The sequence below is a fragment of the Mauremys reevesii genome, linkage group 7 (assembly GCF_016161935.1).
Source record: "Mauremys reevesii isolate NIE-2019 linkage group 7, ASM1616193v1, whole genome shotgun sequence".
Classification (NCBI taxonomy): Eukaryota; Metazoa; Chordata; order Testudines; family Geoemydidae; genus Mauremys; species Mauremys reevesii.
This window is the reverse complement of record NC_052629.1, coordinates 40,256,907-40,262,448: the sequence shown is the minus strand read 5'-3', so window position 1 is coordinate 40,262,448 and position 5,542 is coordinate 40,256,907.

Sequence of the window (5,542 nt, the reverse complement as noted above, 5' to 3'; positions counted from 1 at the left end):
GGCCATAATTAGCATTGTCTGTGCTAATACGTTCTGCAATCTGTGAAGAGAAAAAAAACCCCATATATCCTCAAACCTCACTGAGCTAACCCAAAGGCCTGTACAGCCCCTGCCCCCCTTTTGACATCTCTCAGGGGGATGAGGTGATGGTCATCTCTGGTAATAGTGCCCCAGCATCAGCCTGAAAACTGCACTTGTTCATGCAAAAGGGATAGAAAAATGGCACTACAATACTACAAATAGTAATCAGAGCTAAGTGTGTGAATCCCAATACCATGGGTGAAAGCAGGTTCAGCATTTTGGCTGGCATAGAATTTGAGGCCATATTTAGAAATATGGCCCAAAAAGGCTGCTACAGAGTTCACTCCTGGAATGGCATGAATTTGAAATGACATTTAGAAAGAGTACCAAACATCTTAGTTCACACACACACACCCCATTATAAATCCAGACTCTACATTCAGTACAATTAGGTTTAGTGAGCTGTGAATACCCCACACATACCAAATGGAACAAGACAAAAGTCCTACAGATTAGCAGACTGTACTAAACAAGATGGACAGATATTTTGGTCTCATTGCTGAGTGATTTAAGTATCTCTTTTCCAAAGTGAATAAGATGTCCCAAATTTTTAGTAGAATTGTCTTCTAAATCTTCAATTTTCTGTGGCAAGAGTCAACTGTGAGGATTTCCCAATTTAAAAACCTTACCAAGACTCCCCCACCCCAACCCCACATGAAGCACACCATATCCTGGCTGGCAGTCAAAAATAGAAGTACACTGGGATGGGTAAATTCCAAAGAGGAAGAATGTGTGAGGCCTGTTCCCCTCTGAGCAGCATTAAGCTGCCAATTTTATAATACGAATCAGTCTCGGCTTTATACTATTAAACACACTAGGGGAAACGTGCATATCGAAGTCTAAAAAACCTGAACTCCTATCCTTTAACCTATTTCTTCACTAACATGGAAGAAGAACTCAGTTAAGAAATACCTATAGTAAATCTGCCATTTAATAGTCACTCAAAGCTGTTTAGCAGGAAAAAAAATTAAACAGTAAAAAACACAGGGGGCTAAAAACACCAAAGGCAGAAAAGAAGAATCACAGAATGCTGGAACTGTGGAGAGGAGAATGGAAATATAACACACCTGCTATAGAGATGGCCCATAATGAATGCTTTGTGGCCCAAGGGAATGATGGATAGTGCTAAGACAGTTTGGTACAGCAATATCCCCTTGGCTGGGAAAGGTTGTTGCAAAGAGACCAGAAATGAAAGTAGACAAAAGATAAGAGAATCACAGACATTTCATTGGATTGAACAAATGGGAAATCTAAACAAAAAGTTACTTTTCAATTAAAGGAGAAGCAGGGAGATTGGCAAGGAATGTGATCAGTAAAGTAGCCTAGGTTAGTGCTATCTAGTGAATCATAGGGGCAAGGTTGCAGATTACATTTTGTCAGGTTTTCTTTTAGAATTTGAGAACATAACAAAAGCACTATCAAAATGATTATAGTAATTTTTCCATTTACTGAAAGCCCAGTTTCTAGTAAGTGTATAATTTCAATAGCTAGTTCAACAACATTTTAATGTTTTCTATAAAAAATTCAAAATACTGAGAAAGGCACTAAGTTTTTATAAAAATGAAAAACATTGACAATGGCAATTTTTCCATACACAAAATTCCTGGGTTTTTTTAAAAGGCCATTTTCCTGGATTTTTCTTTTGTTTTCTTTTGAGTTTTCCCAAAGTTTGAGCTGTTCTTCAAAAGAGCATGATGTAAAGATGGGGTGGTGGGAAGAGACCTTTCACACAGCAATCCAGATGATGCCATTCAAGTTTCTAATCTACACTGATAAAGCTGGAAAAGGGCTTTTTCTCCATATGCGTGAAATGGCAAGAGGTGTAATAAAATGAATATTTTTTAAAATCTAATCAGAACATTTTGTAACATTAAAGACATTACAGTTGCTACTTTGTGTATTCAAGGCTAATTTGACATTACTGTACCCACAACCTAGAGAGACTCTAGTCCCCCTCCAGGGCAAGGCTGAGCAACTACAAATAAATAAATAAAATAAAATAATCAGATTTGCCAGTAGAAATAAAGGGTAGTAATGAATGTTTAAGAGGAATATTAGGACCAGACCTGGGAACTGCTTTCGGTCTTATTCTAAGCCCCCTGTCACCTGGCCTTTTCCACAAACTAAGGGCCAGTGCAGGTGAGCTCCCCACCCCTTCCTCCTTCACACAACTACCGCCCATAACATTTGGGGCAGATACCCCAAGGACTCAAAGGTCCAGATTTTCAGAAGTGCTGAGCACTTGCAGCTCATATGGACTTTAAGAGGAGTTGTGGGCACTTAGCTCCTCTGAAAATGATGACTTAATTCAACAGGCAACCTTCTGCGGTGCTTGCCACCCACAGGATGTCTCACTCACTAAGCAATGGTCATCCCCCGTATACATGTGATGTCTTAAACAACCAGGGGAGCAAGAATCACGTGTTAGCTGCCACACAAAGCTAGCTATACAAACAGCACTTCGGTTACTTAGCACTTTATATCGGACTGGATTTTAAAAAAATACAGATTTCTCATACAGATTAGCAGGCTGTACATAAACCACTGTGAAATACCTGGCACTATTTATATTAACTACAAACCAGTCAACATAGATAGTGGAGTTAATTTAAAAATGGGATTATTATTTCATGGAATTTTTGTGAATGATTTGTTCTTCTTTGCTATGAACATTTTTTTTTCAACCAGCACTAATAGGCGGAGTTTAAATTCAGACTAATGGGAATGGCGGAGAAGTTGGTGGCAGTCTTGTGGACTTTCCAAGCTCCTGGATCCTGGTTTGAATTCACTCAGCAACCCTGGAAAACAGGAACATTAGCAGGGCCCAACACTGTATCCAAAGATGCGCTACGCCAGCATCTTATAACCAAGTATGGTAGATTGGTTTTATGGACAGTAGCTCACAGGGAATAGACTCATCAGCCAGCTTGAGGGGATACTTTATGACTAGCTGGAGTTTAAACTTTTGTAAAATATAGCAGCACTTACAGGGAGGAAATGTCTGCTGGTGAGGCCAAATTAAGGAGCCCATGCCACATCAAGGTAAACTTTCCAAAACTGAGCCACTTCCCATTTTAATAGGCCTGTATTTTCTTTGCAACATTGTGGTAACTCAGATACAGCATGTGAGTTCAAAGAGCATTCTTCTCCTCTAGATTCAGCCACTTCCTGCCTGACTCCGTCCATTTTCATGGTGAGGAAATGTTATGACAAAGACGGGGTTTAGCAAAAAATTTCATTTTAAAAGCATGCAGTTGGGTCATTCAGGTCCATAGGTTAAAAAGTGGCATTCAAAAATACTCAAGACAAGGTCAAAAGAGAAATTCTCCCTTTGAAAATATAACAGAAGTTTGTTAATGAATCATACATCCTTACCCATTCCTTCAGAGGAGTTTGCATTTTATTCAGTTGCACAAGAGGAAAATGTGGCCCCAGAAATTTCCCATATACAGGTACCTAGATCCCAGATAACAATCCCCTTTCAGAGTAGTTTTAATTTCATTAAGAGATGTCAAAGAACATCAGGTGCATCAACCACTGAATTACGAGAGCCTTTTACACCTGAAAGGATCTATGTGAAGTTCCCGTTGAGGAAAGGGCAAGCACAGTCTGTCTCCAATTTCTTCTAGGCTTGGTGCTTAGAATGCACCTCTTAGAACTGGTTATGAGAGGTAGAGAGACCAAATTTGCTTTACCCTGTACCTAGGCTTATTCCTTCTTAGCCATTTTTGTTGCCTTATGACAATCTAGGCAGAATAATGCTGAAGCCCAGATTCTGTACGAGAGAAAGGTTTTCTGAAACCATAAATCAAATGTTCATGGCCTATCGAAATGTGGACATGAGGGGTGAAATCATGGCTCCACTGAAGTCACTGGGAGTTTTGCCACTGGCTTCAAAGGAGCCAGAATTCACCCCAGACATCAGACCTTTAAGGAACAAAATGTCCATTTGGAGATACGCAATGGTCTTTGCCCAGTTACAAGAAATGTTAAAGGTACAACTTTCAGGAAACCTGTAATATGATAGATTTGTTAGTAGCACTCTATAAAACATGAAGTTATCAGGTTAGTCACAAGAATTTCTTGCAAAACTGTTTTAGTGAAGCAGGGAACACTTAGCACAGATCCTGAAAGGTATTTAGGCACCCTTCTCCCCGCAAAGATCTTTAACCTTAATGAAATAAACACACACGGAGAAACCCAAAAGATCACGTAAAATTTAGAAACAAAGTGGAGGCATACAGCTGTACAGTAGTTTTGCAAAAAATACAGTATATGTTCCATTATAAGAAAGGAAAGGAACTGAATACAAAAATTGATATACATCTGTTTATAACAGAAATCAATAAAGAACAGGGCTGTTTCAAAGTTCTCTGCATACTGGTGCCATAGACTACCTTCAATGATCAAGTTTAATTTGGTTTTATGTCACTTCAACATAACCACCTTTCAGTTACGATAGGGGATGAGGAGAAGTGAAAACATTTTATGCTGTCAGATGGCTGTTAGAGGTAACAAAAGAAATAGCAACTGCCTCTTGCAAGTTACCAATTTATCTATTCAGTTATATCACCAGCAAATAATTCAAACCCTAAAATATCCTGCTGGAGATGTAAAATACTTGATCTGATGCTTTGCATTTATAAAAGGTAAACAAAACAAAATGCTCCATCAGAAAGAAGCCAAAAATAAAATGCTTGATAAACAGAAGCCTTGGTGCTTGGATTTTGAAGTAGCAATAGGAACAATTCCAAATAAAACACACACCTCTTGGTATTTTAACTTTTTCAAAAAAATTCACTTTTTAATTTCTGATGTATGCACCTTCTGAACTGCTGGCAGCCGATGAAAGCCGATTCGGAAAGAGACAGACTGCATGCTTGTGCATTTGTACTTCATATCTTATTTTGTCATCCTATTCATGCTAGCTCTGGACTATTTCATTTCTGCTCACCAAACCTTCTGCAACCAGCCTCTCCCTCAGATGTGATAGTGGGAATGCGACTTTATTCTGTACCTGAACACTCTTGATTCATTTTATTTTTCAATCTTTCCAATCCCTTCTTTTTTATTATTTCCTCTGTGAAAGTTTTATTTAATTGCTTTAGATACATTGTGTGAAATCCTGATTTCAATGGCAAAATTCCTGTTGATTTCAGTTGGGCCAAGATTTCATCTTTTATTTCTGGATCCACAAAACGTGGCTTTTTGCTAAACAGAAACTTTGGTGCCATACTGCAGCAGCAGCGTCCAGGCACTGGAAACAAGGCTTTTGACTGTAGCAGGGCTGTGGGAACTTATTGGCTTATGTCAGGGGTAGGCAACCAGTGGCACTCACTCTGCCCGGGTGTCCTGGCCACCAGTCCGGGGGGCTCTGCATTTTAATTTAATTTTAAATGAAGCTTCTTAAACATTTTAAAAACCTTATTTACTTTACATACAACAATAGTTTAGTTATATA